We start from the raw sequence: 16,399 nt of genomic DNA, 5'->3' as shown, positions 1-16,399 counted from the left end.
AACTTTTCTTCCCCTAAAATTGTACTGGTCAGATCTTTTAGTTGCAACGAGGAAAAAAAAAAAAAAAAAGACTAAAACCATTATTCAGGTGGACCCAATTAATTAGATGAGCCCTTAAAAAACATTCTCCAGCTGAGGTAGGGATGTGGCTGAAGTCAAAAAGATTCCATGTGTGAGGAGAAAGATTCAACACACGGCTACTGGATCTGGACCAGATGCTTGTAGGAGCTAAATGGCCACAGGTGAGCCAGTAAAGCACTGGAAACCTTGGTCCTGCAGCTGGAAGAAACTAGGTTCTGCTAGCAACTTGAGTTTGGAAGGTTGGTAGAGCTCTTTGTGACCAACCCCTTGCTTTCCCCTTGTGGAACCTGAAGCTGAGAACCCTGTAGGACCTCTGACCTACATGATGAGGTCCTATGATGAGATTAATACAATTGTGCAGGTTCATGCTGATAAGTTCTTGTTCATTTGTTACACAATCCCTAACTAAAAGGAAAATGAAAGTAGTTAAAGAGAATATTTTTTTTCAACTTTTCACCATCAGTCTACAGACATAACTATGCTCCACTCATGCTTTTGTTTCCCCTTGTCTTGGAGTTTTTCTTAGGCCATTGCTACCCATCTGTGTTTTGGACATTTTCTTCCAGACGTTTCAGGAAACTTAATTATTGACTGACCTCCCCCATTGTCTTATCTTCTCTTCTCCCCTCAGCATCCAATCATGGACAAGACACTTTTTGGCTGGCCATCGTAACCACACCTGTAAAACAGGAGGATAAAATAATAAAACTTCCCATCTGTTTGAGGCCAGCCTCAGCAACTTTTAGAGGCACTGTCTAAAAATAAAAATAAATAGTGTGGAAAATAAAATATAAAAATAAATATATAAAAATAAGAATAAATATATAAAAATAAAATATAAAAATAAATAGATAAAAATAAAAATAAATAGTGTGGAAAGTGGAAAGTTAAAGCACCCCTGGGTTAAATCCCCAGTAAATAAGTAAATGAAATAAAAATTTCACTTGTACTAAACACATACAGACTTTTTCTTGTCATGATTCTCTAAATAATACAGTATAACAACTATTTACTTTTATTAGGTATTATAAGCAATTTGGGGGTAATGTAAACTATACAAATATGTGTAGATTATATACAAATACTGTGTCTTTTTGTATAAGGGACCCGAGCATCCACAGATTTTGAAATCTGTGGGGTTTTGCAACTAGTCTCTATCAAATACCAAGAAGAAATTATATATAATTTGTTTCATGAAAATGGTGTATATATTTTTTCTGCTATATTTTTCACTTAACAAGGGCATTTTTCTAAATTAGAGCCTATTGAACTACTTTATTCTCTTTTAAAAAATTTGCTATATATTATCCCATAACATGGGGTTTCTTGACTACTGGTTTGGTTTTCTTTTTTTTTTTTTTTTAATTGGGGGTTGAATCCAGGGCTCTCTACCACTAAGCCACATCCTCAGCCCATTTTTTAGTTTTTATTTTGAGTCAGGGTCTTGATAAGTTGCTGAAGTTGACTTTGAATTAGTGGTCCAACTGCCTTCATCTCTCAAGTTGCTGGAATTCTACTGGTTTGTTCTTTTAAAGATTTCTTCATTTATTTACTCACTCAATGATTATATGTCAGGCACTATGCTGGACCCCAGGAAAATTATAAATAATGCTACAATAAACATCCCCATGCAAAATTTAAAAAAAAAAATCTTTCCCCATTGCTGAGACATGTTTACAAGGTGCAAGTGGTGATTCTTAGATAAATAGCCATGTGCATGAAGAGGAAACACAATAAAACTTGCTGATTAAATAAATGACTTTAGTTATGTTCAGAACAGTAGTAATTAAAAGAGGAGATAAGTACTACAAATATGTATATTTCCCCAATCAGTTTGTTTTATCAAACCAAATGAATTTCTATAAAATTTGATTTACATTATGTACTGGCTTAGAAAGAAGATGTTAAGAACATATTTGTCAGTCCTTTCTCTTTCTTAGAGCATTCAGCATCATTATTTTTGAAAGGTGACAAATCATAGATTTAATAAATTTTGATACATATTCAGAAGAAAAGATACAGTTAAAAATATAAAAAGACATCACTACTTTCTGTGAGATGGATGTCACTATTTTTTCAAAACAGAAATTGTGATGACTAATTTTCCTTCTCAGTGAGTAACATGGAAAAACTTCATGCAACTTATTTACAATTACTCTATTTATTTGGGGTATTTAAATATTATAATAAAATGGTCTGATTATTTCACAATGTTTAAACTGAGGCACAATAGTAACCACAAGTTAAAAATGATCCATTAAATAGTCTTTCACAAAGGCAAAGACCCATGAAAGACCTGCAGGGTTTACATGCAACAATGTGGAGAACTGCAGGCTTTGGAGCTATTTTTACTTTATCTACATACATAAACCCAAAGGCCACATCATCATTTTTCTGATATTTAAAGAAAATTTTATTAGTCCATACTTCCATAAGGTCCAAATATTTGTGTCATGAAATAGGGTGTAGGTGGAATGGATTTTCACCAAAACTTGCCTATGTTTGGGTCCACATTTGAACCTAGAACCTCTGTGTAACCTATGGATGGAACCCTCAAGCTTTTGAATTAGTGGTGATTGCTGGCCAAAACTGAATTTACTTTGCATCCTAGCAAACTGATCCATTTGCTACTGCATTCTGGGCAAAACGCCTGGGCTTTGTAAAACTGAAGATGAACTTCTCATTGAAAAGAAAGAACAAAAAAAGAAAAAGAAATTTTGATTGTTGGTATTGTCTTTTGGGTTCCTTTCTTTAAAGGAATGCATTTTCCACACAATAATGTTGAATCTTTGGTAAATTTCAGGAGCAGCTGTTATTTGAAGGAAATTTCTGAGTTGTGACAATATCTTATAGTTGTCAGTTTGGGAAATACCCTTATATGTTCTTTTTTGTTACAATCATGTTTAATAATCATGGACCAATGATTGTTTACAAAAATTATATCCACTCTAGATACCCAGAGATGCCTCTCGTTTGTTTGTTTGTTTTTTTTTTTTTTTTTTTGGTTAAATGGATCACCCCTAAGCCTGTGCAAATTCTAAACGGGAAGTACCCTTTCTGGAAACAGAAATTAACAAAAAACATTTCTGTCAAATAAATTCAATAGAGATTTGGCCAATTCCCTCAGATTCCTAGTTAGACCTTCTGAAGCTGCCATCGTTTAGTTTGAAAACTGCTCACCAATGCTCAAGGCCCTGAATTCAATCTCCAGGACCGCAAGGCAAAAAAAAAAAAAAAAATCTTGACAGTTTTGAAAACTGCTCAGCAGGTGTATGAATGGTATCCAAGAAAATGTAGATCCTTGACCATTTTTAAGATGGCAACACCCCTTCTAAAAACAGAACTGCTGAGGTCATCCGCGAAACCACACACAGCCACCTTGTGCCCCCAAATCTGGAGAAAAGCGCAGTGCTCAAATGAGTAAAGAACTACTCTTCCAATGTTTATTTTGGATATGTTTTTTTTTTATCCTTACCTAGAAGCAAATCAACTAACAGGACAAATGGAAAAATGGACAGTATCATTAGCCTCGAGCCCCTTCCCGTTCACTTAGAGGTGCTACTAAGTGGGATGACTAACATCTCTAGGCAATCCTGTGATGTTTGGAAACCCACCCCATTGACCTAGGCCAGGGAGACACCCTTTGAATCAACCCCGGTTTCCCCAAACCTAGTCACACCATAGTCAGGAAACAGTTTCTGCATCAAGCGGAGGTGCGGGGGTGGTAGATCCCTTTCCAGCCCCACCCTGAAAGTTGCTAGGAGTGACACCTTAGGAACTTTCCCAGTTAGATCCAAGTCACCGCTCCGGGAGGTCTGCGCCGGGCGCTCAACCTCTGCGAACCCAGCCAATCTGCCCGCTGTGCCAAGCCCCTCCTTCCCTGCATCTTTAAGGGCCGGGAGAGGGGAGGGTCCACTGGGATTTTCTTCTTAAGAAGTCGCGCAGGTTTTTCGAGCTCCGCTCTGCGCCAGGAGAGCCACAGCAGCGGGAGCGGGCGCTGCAGCCACCGAGCCGGAGGGTGAGTCAGTGTTTGGAAATGGAGTGGGCGGGCGAGGGTGTGCGAGAATGAATGATGTCAGGAGCGCGCAGGGCGCGGGCCGCGCGCGGCGGGCGGGGAGAGCGGGCCGCCGGGCCGCGGTAAACACCGAGCGCTGCGCCGCGCCACGGGCTGAACCCGGCGGGGAGACCCCGCCCTCGGAGCGCGCGGAGCCGCCCTCGGCCGCCCGGAGCCCGGCCAGTGGTGCAGCGCCGCCGAGTGCGGCCTCGCGGGTGGCGACCGCGGGAGGAACCGGGAGAGCTCTTTCCCCTCGCGGAGCCGCGGTGCGTGAGGACTAGACCCCGAGCAAACTTTCTGGCGGCTTAGGCCTGAGGGTGGCGGTGCCCGGGACTGACCGCAGCGGCTGCAGCGGCGGGCTGGGTCCCCTGACAGATCCTCCTCCCGGGAGCAAGTGCCTACAGCCTGGAGTGTCGCGAGCTCCACTGCGAGCGGGTAAGGAGCGCCCGGAGGGGCCGCGGGGAGGATGGGCTGCGGGGCTGCGGGGCTGCGGAGCTGTGCGTCCTGCTAAGCGCGTGGGGAGTGGGGGGGGGGGGGTGGATCCCCAGCCTTAGATGTGGCTCTAATATTCGGCCCCCACCCGCCCCGCCCCAGGGCATCCTTCCTCGGATTTTTATCGGCCTGAGGAAGGCTGTGTGACTCAGTCTCCTTGCTCTGATATTTCAGCTCATTCATTTGCAGCCCATTTCGGGTAACCGTCTGCTGGCGTTGGAAACACGCAGGTTAAACCATTGCTTGTCCAGGGCCACTCCAGAGGTCAGGGCTGAAGTTCGGGTGGTGGAGGAGGGCCTTTTTTTTTTTTTTTTTTTTCATCTCGAGAGACATTTACTGATGATGTGTGAAGGAACACAGCTCTGGGCTGCTAACACGGAAACCTTTCAACGTTTGGCTATCAGATTTGCGCCCCTTGAAGTGGGACTTGGTTTCTTAGGATAGATAGGTGGGACTGGACCCCTAGTCAACATCTGTGGGTATAGATAGCCGGTGAAGAGAAACCAACTCAGATTTTGTAATCATTTATTTTTATTTATTGCCATTCCTCTCATTTAAGTCTTGCCTCCTCAAAAATGACCTTAAAACCATTTTGGCTAAATTTTGAAGAGAATCAGCTGTTTAGTATCATTGGGGCTTGGACATGGATTTTGAATTGTCCTTAACTTTTCAATTCCGTGGCTTCACTCCTGGTCTCCTCTGTTACCAGTGGGTTCTCAGGTATATGAAGCTCTCTGAACCAGTAAAATGGGATTATTAACTACTTCGGATGATTATGAGGATTCAATCAGGATTAATAATGAGAACAACAATGATGATTAAAGCACATGAGACTTAATCATAATGGCTGGTACAAAGCAGATTCCAACAAATTGTAACTGTTTATATATAAATAAGACCACATTACAGCTGGTTTAGGTAATGATCAATTAATTTCCACAGATTTTTATACATATATGTAAACCTGGTGGGCTGGGGTTTAGCATGTGAAATCCATTGGCAAGTTCCTTGGCGTTGAAAGAGGAAAGTGATATTTTCAGGAAGTCAAACGTTTCAGTGTGGATACCTGAGAAGGTTTTGATTCCCACCTGTGTCATAGGAACTGCCACTCACTGTTTAAACCATGTCAGGGCAGTGACTGAAAGTTACAAGCCTGCAGGAAGAAGGGATGTGTGGAAAGCTCTACAACTTTACCCCTTCCCACCCCACACACTCTTTTTTTTTTTTTTTTTAAAGAAGCAGAGTAAAATTTCCTTTTTATAAACCTTTCCTGGGTCTGCTGATAGTCTTCTGGGTGAGGTCTGTTCTTTTACTGGTTAATATTTAATTTGGTTTCTTTAGTTTCATTTTTAAGTAAAGCTGGTTGAGTTATGACCTGGAGGGAGCCATTTGGAGACCCTTAGGTTATTGCTCCTGGGAGGTGCTCTGTTTCACTTTTCCCAGATCCTGGTAAAAGCCCCAGGAAATATTTGGAAGAATCTGAAGCTTTTGCTCAGATCTTAGTGAAAGCATTTGTTCTTATTCTATGACAACAACTTTGGTGGTATAGAGAGATCATGGACTTGGGAATCAACCAGACCCAAGACTATTTAGGTGGTCATTTATTAACTGCTATTTTAAGGAAGTTACTCAAATTCTCTTGGGTGTTTGTGGAACTTTAAATGAAATATAAAGAAAAAATAGAAACAATCTTATGTATATTAAAATAGTGAAGTACAAATGAGAACTTTTTTTAAGTGATACTTTGAGGTAAGATATTTATTATTATTATTACATGGGAATTGAACCCAGGGGCACTCTACCAATGAGCTACACCCCCCAGTCCCTTTTATTTTGAGACAGGAACTCAGTAAGTTGCTGAGGCAGGCCTCAAACTTGGGATCCTCCTCCCGGGTTGCTGAGATTACAGGCATGCACCACAACCAGCAAGATATTTCTTTTTTCTAAAAAAAAAAATTATCAAGAATTTTGGAGTTTCAGACTTTAAGGCTTACTGATCTTTTTTTTATTCACATGGTAGATTTGAAGCCTGAATTACTACTATGAGATATTTATTCAAGTCATTTATTTGCTGAACACTTAGTAAGCAACTACTATATGCCAGCCATTTTGCCAGATGCTACTGATGCTAAGAGGAAGGAATCCCTGTTACTGTCCTTTAAACCTATAGTCCAGTAGAGAGAAACCCCAGACTTTAATTATGAAGAGGGAAAAGGAGTCAAAGAGAAGAGGATTAGGGAATTAGAAGGAAATAAGTGATTAGACTGTAGATGGGTGCCTCTCACTGATAAGGAGAAATCTAGTGGCTTTCTGAAGGTTCTTGAATTGAGGCTCATAAATCCTTATGAGGCTGAATAATGCAGGTCTGTCTAGCTTTACCGTTTAAAAAAACATTAAAGACAAATGACCTCTTAAGTTTAAGCCATTTTAAATGGTCCAGAGCAAGTTGTTTAAATGAAATCTGAAGGCTCAGTTTAGCTCTATCAAGACTTGTTTACCGTGAATAAAACACTATGGTAGATCTTTAAGAGGATTACCACTGTGTGCAAATATCCCCATTTATTAGTTTTCCTCATATTATAAGCAATGTGTTACTATGGAAATTTTAACCACCCAGAAAACCACTTTACATTATTTATTCTCACTGTTTTCCACTCATGCACACACAACATAAAGAGGTAACATATACTGAGTTTACTTTGGGCCAAACGTGTCCCCTGCATTCATGTAACTATAACATCTCATAATCCCCACTCCAACATTTAGAGATAGGTACTCTTATTACCCCCTTTTTATGAGGGAGAAACTGATTTATGGAAACTCAGTAACTTTTGTGAAGTCTCACAATTAGGAAGTTGTGTTCTGCAAAACTGGGTTTGTTCTTTATATTTTATTTTCTGCCCCCCCCCCCCCATATGGACACCACTTAGTCTCTAAAATACTCTTCTATAGCATCGTTTTTTTCTTTTCTACTACATGGCTGCATGCATCTCAACTAATCCCCTATCGTTGGATACTTAGTTTGTTTCCAGTTGTCATTATTTCAAGCAGCTCTGCTTTAAATATCTTCCTAGCTTTATCTGGAGATCCATGAGTATTTCATTTTTAAAAAAGAAATTTTTCTTCTATAATTTACTTCACTTTTTAAAAAGTGAAATACATTTAATTTGGTTACCTTTTCTTTTTTCACCTCACAGTATTGGGGATTGAACTCAGGAGTGCTCTACCTCTGAGTTATATCCCAGATCTTTATTTTATTTTAAGACAGGGTCTCATTAAGCTTCCTGGGTGGGACATCAACTTGCAATCCTCCTATCTCAGCCTCCCAAGTAGGTGGGATTACAGATGTGGGCCAGTGAACCAGGTAATTTAGCTGCCTTTTAAAGAACCATGTTCAGAAATACAGAATCTTCTCTCCCCCCGCTTTTATGTATTTTATTATTATTATTATTTTAAAATATGTCCCTGGGGATCAAACCCAGGATCTTGCATATGCTAAACACATACTTTATCTCTGAAGTATATTCCCAGTCCAGGTACCAAGGATTGAATGACAGGGCACTTAACCATAAGCCACACTCCCAGACCTTTTTATGTCTTCTTATTATTTTTTAATATTTTAGCTGTCAATGGATCTTTATTTCATTTATTGATATGTGGTGCTGAGAATCGAACCCAGTGCCTCACACATGCTAGGCAAGCACTCTGTCACTGAGCCACAACCCCAGCCCTTTATGTTTTGAGACAGGGTTTCCCTAAATTGCTGAGGCTGGCTTTGAACTTGCAATCTCCTGCCTCAGCCTTCTGAGCCATTGGGATTATCCCCGTGTGCCAACATGCCCAACCTCCTTTCTTTTTAACTTAAAAGAATTTTAACTTCTGTTTTTCTTTAGTGAGTCTCATAAGATTTCAGCAAGAGGATCAACCTCTGTGGAACTGCACAGCAGGGTAGTAGCTTGTTATTCAAGGGATTATCTGATGAAAAGGGAACATAGGAGCTCTCTTAAAGTACTGTTTGTGCTTTTGTTATTGGCCTGTGGAGCTAAACTTATTTTTTGAGGTATTATAACACAGTGGAGCAGGGCTAATTTTGCCAGGCAGCTCTCACAAAGAAATTTTACTTCCATAGTACCAGTGAGGTAAAGTATTTCCAGACATTTCATTTAGTAGATTTATCACTAGGTTTGGAATAAGTTGCATCAATATCAAATAAATAGGTCATCTTGAGTCAAAATTTTAATTATAGTCCCATTTCTAATGCTAGTTTATTTTTTCTTATGATTTTCATAAAGCATGCTTTCATATAAGCAGTGTTAAATTCAGCCTCTTCATCCAGACACCCAGATCAGTTCAATTTATTAATTTCCAACAATGACTTTGTGATACAAAGTAAAATTTAAAGAAACAGCTATTAGAATTAAGTGTCAAGGAGATCATAGGTTACTTGCTAATTGGTTTGCCCTATTGCCCAACCTTTATATCATTTGGTGTTTTGCTTATAACAACTTGAAATTCAGTCTTATAATTTTCTGTTTTCATGGATTTCATTTAAATTGATAGTATAACTTAAAAATTTCAAACCAAACTCATGTGTGTTCTTTTTTTCTTTTTCAAGAAGCATTAATTAGCTGGGCTTGATGGCACACACTTTTAATCCCAGTGATTTGGGAGGCTGAGGCAGGAAGATTCCAAGTGCAAGGCTAGCTTCATCACCTTAGCAAGACCCTGTCTCAAAATTAAAAAAAAAATAAAATAAATAAGGTGTATTTGGGGGTACTGGGGGTATAGCTTGTAGATGAGGGATAGAGCACCACTGGGTTCCACACTCAGTAACCGCCCCCTCCCCCAAAGCATGGACTCATTAACTGGATTCTTGTATGTATACAATGTTTTTAAAAAAGTGAGTCACAAACTAAAATCATTTAAAAGGGAAATGAAAGTCAGGCTACTTCAGGGCAAGTGGAGAGACTTTTGAGGGTCCTTCAGGTAAGTGCCATTTCCCAGCTGGTGGGCTGTGTTGAAGTTCATTTCTCCTGGTCCCTTTCACCTGTGGAAAAAGCACCTGATGTCAGGGCTAGCCTCAGGCAGTGGTGGAAAGGAGTTTAAATACCTGCCCTGGGGGTGTCCAGCTCCAAGTTTACCTGGCCTTACTTGCCTAGGCCCAGAAGGTATTCAGTGAGTATCTGAACAAAGGTGGTTGCTATCCAATTGAATCCCTGGAAACAGAGACATCATGCCAATGGAAAATTGGGATGAGTACCTACCACAAGAATTTAATCACCTCTTTTCATTAAGATGATTGGAAATTCAAGATATGTAGGAATTAAACTTTTAAAAAAGCTTTTCCACCCATTAGAAGGGACTAATGGGAGGGAGAGCCCTAGAGGTGGGAAGGCAGCTACAGACAGAAAGAAGGGAATATACCAGAGGGTGGTGGTGCCTCCCCCCAATGGAACTGTGGTCCTGGCTGTGTTGAGATCCTGGAGGGCCCAGTTGGGTGGGGTAAGGTGGATGAGTATACTGCAATGTCACTTCTTCACAGATCCACACCACCGAGGTGGCATAAGGATTCTTTTCCTCACCTGGGGATATTTTTAGTTTAGGTAGTCTGATCGAACATCTTGAGATAATATGAAAGAATGAGGTTTTATTTAGGGGGAGGGAGGAGGGTCAAAAACCAAGTAAGTGGCTTTAGATCACAGGCCACTTAACCCACTGAGGTTCTTCCGAGAAAGACCTTTATGTTGTAGCCCATCCCCACAGAGAAGTGCAGACCTTCAGGAAGACTGGCAGCATTGGCTGATGCGGAGTTCAGCCTTGGAAATGCAGGTCAAACAGTGGAGTTGGCTTTTCGAGTTCCACCATACGCAGAATATGAAGGTAGTGGGTAAAACAGCGGTGGTTATATAATGGTAGCTCCCATGAGATAGGCACTCCTGTGGATTAGGTAAAACACTGTCTTTGTTTCCAGATAGACCTGAAAAATAGAAATTGTCTATTGCTGTGGAAGTTTAGAAACAATGTAGAAAGGGTCTGCACCCAAGGCTGTAGAGGTGGTGGGAAGCAAATAGGGATTCAAAAGTGGGCCCAGTTCTTTGGGATGCCCATGCCCTTCCCAGCATCCTTCCTGGCTGTCTGACATCTCTTTGGAGATATCAGGTTTGGGGGCCTCTATTTTGATAAAGAATTTGATGTCTTTAATTTTTAGTTCTTTGGCCTTTATGTCATGAAGGAGAACTGACAGGTTTTGTGTGGCAGTCTAGGTTTATGATCATCACTAGGTTTATCACTAGGTTCATTTACCTCTTAGGGTGACCATACGAATTAATGTGACTTGGTGGGTATAAAATATTGAGAGTAATACCTGGCTCAAAGTAAATGTTCAGTGGCTCAGGGTTTTTTTTTTTTTTGTTTGTTTTGTTTTGTTTTGTTTTTGCAGTACTGGGGATTGAACCAAGGGGTGCTCGATCACTGAGCAAAATTGTTCATTTTGAGATAGGGACTTGCTGAGTTGCCCAGCTGGCCTCCAAATTGTGATCCTCCTGCCTCAGCTTCCCAAGTGGCTGGGATTATAGGTTATGCACCACCATACCTGGGCAAAATCAGATATTTCTCATTAAGGTAACTTGTTTTTTTCTGTAATAAATATCCATGTGTTATATCTTGCCTGTACTGACAGGGTCTGGATCCTATCCCCCCACCAACCCCTTCCCCTTTCCTTTGGGGCTAAAATAAAATGATTGAAGTGAGTTGTACACTGCCATTGAATTTTGAGAATGTTCATAAGAAGTATGTGGCATCAGCTGCAAATGCTGAGAAGCTTTGGAAGTGCAGTTATAATATGCCTGCCCTCCTCTCAGCAGATGCCAGGAGGGCTAGTCTAGCACAACTGGTACTGTCCCTCACAGAGTGTTGTACCATGGACACCACTGTCCCAGAAAATGCCGGGGCCATTAAGCATCACAAACCCCACTGTCCTCGCCAGTGCTGTGCGTCTTTCTTTAGGAGGCCCTGAGACAGTTATTTAACACAGCTGCTACTGTCTTCTGGGATTCGTGTCTGCTCAGTGAGTTGTTCGACCAAGTCATTACTACCCCAGTAGTTGCTACCAAACTTCAATAGCAGTGTAGGGCTTTTGTTTTTGTTAAATTAGTATTTTAGAGCACTTCTGGAAGAACATCATTGCACATATTAACCTGTATATAAAATATGTCCTCTATGATGGATTAGTTAGGGCTGAGAAGTATGCTCCCTTGGAATAGTTTGGTTGGCAAGTTATAAGCAGCAAGCAGGGACATTTAAAATTTTTACTTAACAAATACTTAAGTGCTCATGAGGTGCTAGGGTTTGTCCCGAGTACTTAGAACTCGTCCTCATTTACTCTTAAAACATGAGGGCAGATATGTTCATCCCTGTTTGAAGGATCCCCATTTGAGACGAGAGAGTGGCTAAATCACTTGAGAGTAGGCAGTAGGGACCTTCGAGTGTAGCTCAGTGGCTGAGTGCTTACTTAGCAACCCCAAGGCCCTGGGTTCAAGTCCCAGCATCACAAAAGAGAGAGAGTGTAATGGGTCTTTTGCAAGGATTATTACGTGTGGGAAAGAGCCTCCATCAACTGCAACACCCTCTTGCTTGGCAGCACAATTAGCATTCAGGTCTATTATCCAAAGTCATGGCTGCTTGGTAATAGATACAAATTACCAAGCAAGAAAGCAGGCAGTTGGCCTGTGATGTCTAACCTCTGCCTTGTTGATGTAGATCTAACAAGTGTCTCAGTTTGGGCCCCACTTGTGCATGCAGTTTGTTTTTGTTTTTGGTCCTAGGGATTGAACTCAGTGGCACTCAACACTGAGCCCAATTTTGTATTTTATTTAGAGATAGGGTCTCACTGAGATGCTTAGCGCCTCACTTTTTGCTGAGGCTGGCTTTAAACTCATAATCCTCCTGCCTCAGCCTCCCAAGCCGCTGGAATTACAGGCACGTGCTACTGTGCCTGGCACCCATGCAGTTTTATCAAAGGAAAAAATCACACTTGTCCAAACTTGCTATCAATTCCTTACCATTTACTACATGGGGAGGACTATATCTTGATCATATATTGGAATGTTGTTATTGAAGTGGGTTGTACGCTGCCATTGGATATGAGAATTCAGTGAAAGACTTGGGGGCTTCATTTCCAGAATGGTATTGTCAAGCATTTCTCTCTCAAAGCTTCTGAGCGTTTGGTCAGCCCTGGTGCGAATCCAGGAAGTGAGCAGTGCCCTCTCCCATGTCCAGGATGGGCACGCTCAGCTGAGCAAGAAAAGCAGAAATCTCAGACCTGCTATTTGACAGAATTTATGTTTTGCTTTTTAGCTTTAGAATTTTTAATTTTTAAAGTAGTTAAAATCCTTATCAGAAGGAAGGAACTTGTCCACATGAGGTTTCTTTCACTGTTTTCTAATTACTGGTGGGGTGGGGGGTGGGTAGTGGGCAGAACAGTGGCTCACCAGCAACGCTCACATGCTAATCTCAGAACCTGTGACTCTGTCATGTTACATCACAACGAGAAGTTGAGATTATCCTAGGTCATTGTCGAGATGGGCAAAAGTACAACATATGTATTCAAGGGGAGAGATAAAGAATGTCCATGCCCTTCTGCCCTTTTCAATGCTTTATTCACTCAAATCACTCAATACAATTTCACTCTATAGGTTCTTAATCAAGGAATGACAATCCTTAATGCTGGGCACTGCAACAGACATGATCAATTCAAAGCAAACAATTCTAAATTAATTCCAAGCATTGCAAACACGCTTAATCATGACATACTTATTACAGATATTCCCTCTGCATGCTAAGCTGAAGTGCTAGTTTTAAACTCTTAAGTCTTAGGTCTTAAGTCCAGCAAATGTACACTCGGACTGCAGCGACCAGGTCAGGAACTGATAGAGGCTTCTCCTGGGGTGGAGTTGACGGCCGGATGAGGAGACGGTTGTAAGGAGAAGTCCTTTTCTCACCAGAGTCAAGAGGATGCTGTAAAGTTTGAGAGCCGTGAGGACAACACAGAGGTTCAGGCAGATGACAAGGGTTGGGATGTCAGTCCAAGTCCTCATCAGGCTCTCAGGCTTTTGTGCCTCAGTGTCGGCTGGCTGAATGTCTGTTCATTTGCTCTATCATTTATGCTAAATTTTGGGGCTTCTGTCTGCCCTTTCAGTACCTATCAGCTGTTACCAGGTTTCTGAGGGATGTCTGTTGTTCTGAAGTCAGGACATCTGGTCTGGTGGTTTCTGCCTGATCCCTCGCCTCTCCATTTATCAGGACGAAGGCAAATGACAGAGACTTCCCTCTGAGTTTTATCAGGGTTGTGGGGAGTGACTTATTTTATCAGGCTATGCCTGATGACCGTGTTGGAAGGCTCCGTAGGCGTGCCTGGTGGGGACTGCAGTTTTATTTTTAAATGGAGTTACTTAGGCTAAGGCCCTTCTTAGGGCCATCCTTACGGTCATCTGGGTGGGCCCAGTGTAATCACAATGTAAGTGAAAAAGGGAAGCAGGTTAGGACACGAGAGCGGCATCCTTAGAAAAACTCCAGTGTCCATTGTTGGCTTTGAAAGAGGAAGGCGAGCCAGGTGTAGTGGTACTCCCAGCAACTTGGGAGGATGGGACAGGAGGATTGAAAGTTTGAGGCCAGCCTCAGCAACTTAGTGAGGTCCTGTCTCAAGGAAAAAAAAAAAAGGCTAACATATTGCTCAGTGGTAGAGAACCCCTGGGTTCAATACCCAGTTTAAAAAAAAAAAAAGAGAGAGAGACAAATGAACTCAGAGGATAGTACAATACTTTTTAAGAAACATAGGTGGAAAATTAGCTGGGTGATTTTGGAAACTGAAAAACTGTAGAGAGATTATTTTCATATTTACAGTTCTTTTAAATGTATTCTTTGTAGATTTTGAGTTACTTTGTTAGACTAGGGGATACACATGTGTGTATGTGTGCATGCGTGCCTGTGTATAGAAGATGGATTGATTATTTCCTCTTATCAAAAGGTTTGGAAAAAACCTGATGTAAGTGAAGTCTTGCTGTGTGTTCTAAAGTGCTTTTGGAAAAGGTCCTCAGTTCTCTGATATACAAATGTCCTGTGCTGTTGTTAAGGGTACAGTGCTCTGTAGGACTGACTCATTTACATGCATTTTATCTTCATTTAGCTACTCCTAGTTAATAATTTGCTCTTCCCTTTGAGTTCCTGTATTACCATAGCAAAATACCCAAGATTATCCATTTATAAAGAGAAAAGGTTTGTTTTGGTTCACAGTTCCAGAGGTTTCATTTCTAATTGGTTGGCCCTATTGCTTTGGGCCTATAATAAGACCCACATCATGGTAAGAGCATTTGGTGGAATAAAAGCAATGGAGAGGAGGGGGTCTAGGGTCTCATAGTCCCCCTCAAGGGAAAGACTCCAATGACCTTAGGGCTTCCCACTAAATCCTATGAGCAAAGCTCCTACCACCTCCTAGTGGCACCACTCTGGGACCAAGCCTTTAATACTGAGTGTTTGGGGGACATGTAACATCTAAACCATAGCATCTTTGTAGCAGAATAAGGATGCCTTCACTATGTAAGTGGCCAAGTAATTAACCTTCACTGAGACCAGAAGGGTATCTGTTCTGTTTCCCATCACTGAGAAATTAATCAATGATGTTCTCTGTTGGATCTTTTGTTAATGTGAACCAGAGCTCCAGAGCTTATTTCTCCTGGGTGAACTAATGAAATACTTTCTGGACTTGAAAACACCAGACTCTGTATCATTGTGCTAACCTGTGCTCAGAAGGTACCCCTCCCCTGAGAACCCAGTGCTGTCCAGTGAAAATAAGAGATGAACCACCCATGGTGGTTACATATGTAACTTGAGTTTTCCAACAGCTACATTGCAAAAAGTAAAAAGAAACAGGTGAAATTGATTTAATACATTTAATTTAATACATCAAATTATTATATTTAATGTTATCAATATAAAAATTCTTGAAATTTCTACATTTTTTTCTGCATTTGAAATCTTGTATGTACTCTACATTTAATAGCACATCTCTTCAGATTGTCTGCATCTCAAGTGCTCAATAGCAACTTCTGACTAGCAGCTATTGTATTGGGCAGTATAGTTCAGACCAATTTGTCCCATATGTATCTGAAGAAAATCTGTTAATGGTTGCTATCTTAGTCCATTTAATGTTTCCAAAACAAAATACCTGAGGCTGGGTACATTATGAAGAAAAGAGGCCTATTTAACACACAGCTCTGGAGATTCAAAAGTATAGTGCTAGCATTGGTACCTTATGAGGGCTTCATGCTGTGTGACAGCATGATGGGTGGTTATCACAGGGCAGGAGCACCTGTGAGAGTGACAAACAGTGCATGCACAAGACCAAATGTAGGGTGGCCTCACTTGGCAATCTGCTCTTGCTGTAACTACTTCAGTCCCAAGAGACCTAACCCACTCCCAAAGATGGCATTGGTTCCTTCTGAAGGCGATGCCCCCTAAATTACCTTCTAGAAGGCCTCACATCTTAAAGATTCTACCACATTTCAACCCACACTGGGGACAGGCTTCTTGCACATAAAGGTTTGGGGGACCCACTCAAACCATATCCAAACCATAGTAGTTGCTGTTGAATGACCTTCTTGAATTGTAGTTCAAAACCCATGTTCTACCATGGAGCGGCTCAGAGCTGGAGGTAGTGGTGCACACTTGTCATCCCAGCTGTGGGGAAGGCTGAGGCAGGAGAAGCTCGAGTTCTAA

General features: G+C 41.3%; 1 protein-coding gene across 4 annotated transcripts in view; it reads left to right on the top strand.

Moving 5' to 3' along the window:
• The first annotated feature begins 3,910 nt into the window (after positions 1 to 3,910).
• Sgms2 (sphingomyelin synthase 2) overlaps positions 3,911 to 16,399 on the top strand; it is an 86,932-nt gene continuing 74,443 nt past the window's right edge. For 3 of the 4 annotated variants that reach the window (XM_046459086.2, XM_046459087.2, XM_046459084.2), the window contains exon 1: positions 4,301 to 4,570. The gene's annotated coding sequence lies outside the window, so the exon portion shown is untranslated. Of the gene's footprint in view, positions 4,100 to 4,300; positions 4,571 to 16,399 lie in introns of those variants that run through there. The other variant, XM_046459085.2, reaches the window with a different exon arrangement.

This window comes from Marmota monax, unplaced genomic scaffold (genome assembly GCF_021218885.2).
Source record: "Marmota monax isolate L192 unplaced genomic scaffold, Marmota_monax_Labrador192_F-V1.1 WCK01_AAM20220418_F8-fsc00002, whole genome shotgun sequence".
Taxonomy (NCBI): Eukaryota; Metazoa; Chordata; class Mammalia; order Rodentia; family Sciuridae; genus Marmota; species Marmota monax.
The sequence above is the reverse complement of the archived record's forward strand: the minus strand, read 5'-3'. Positions and strand labels throughout refer to the sequence as shown.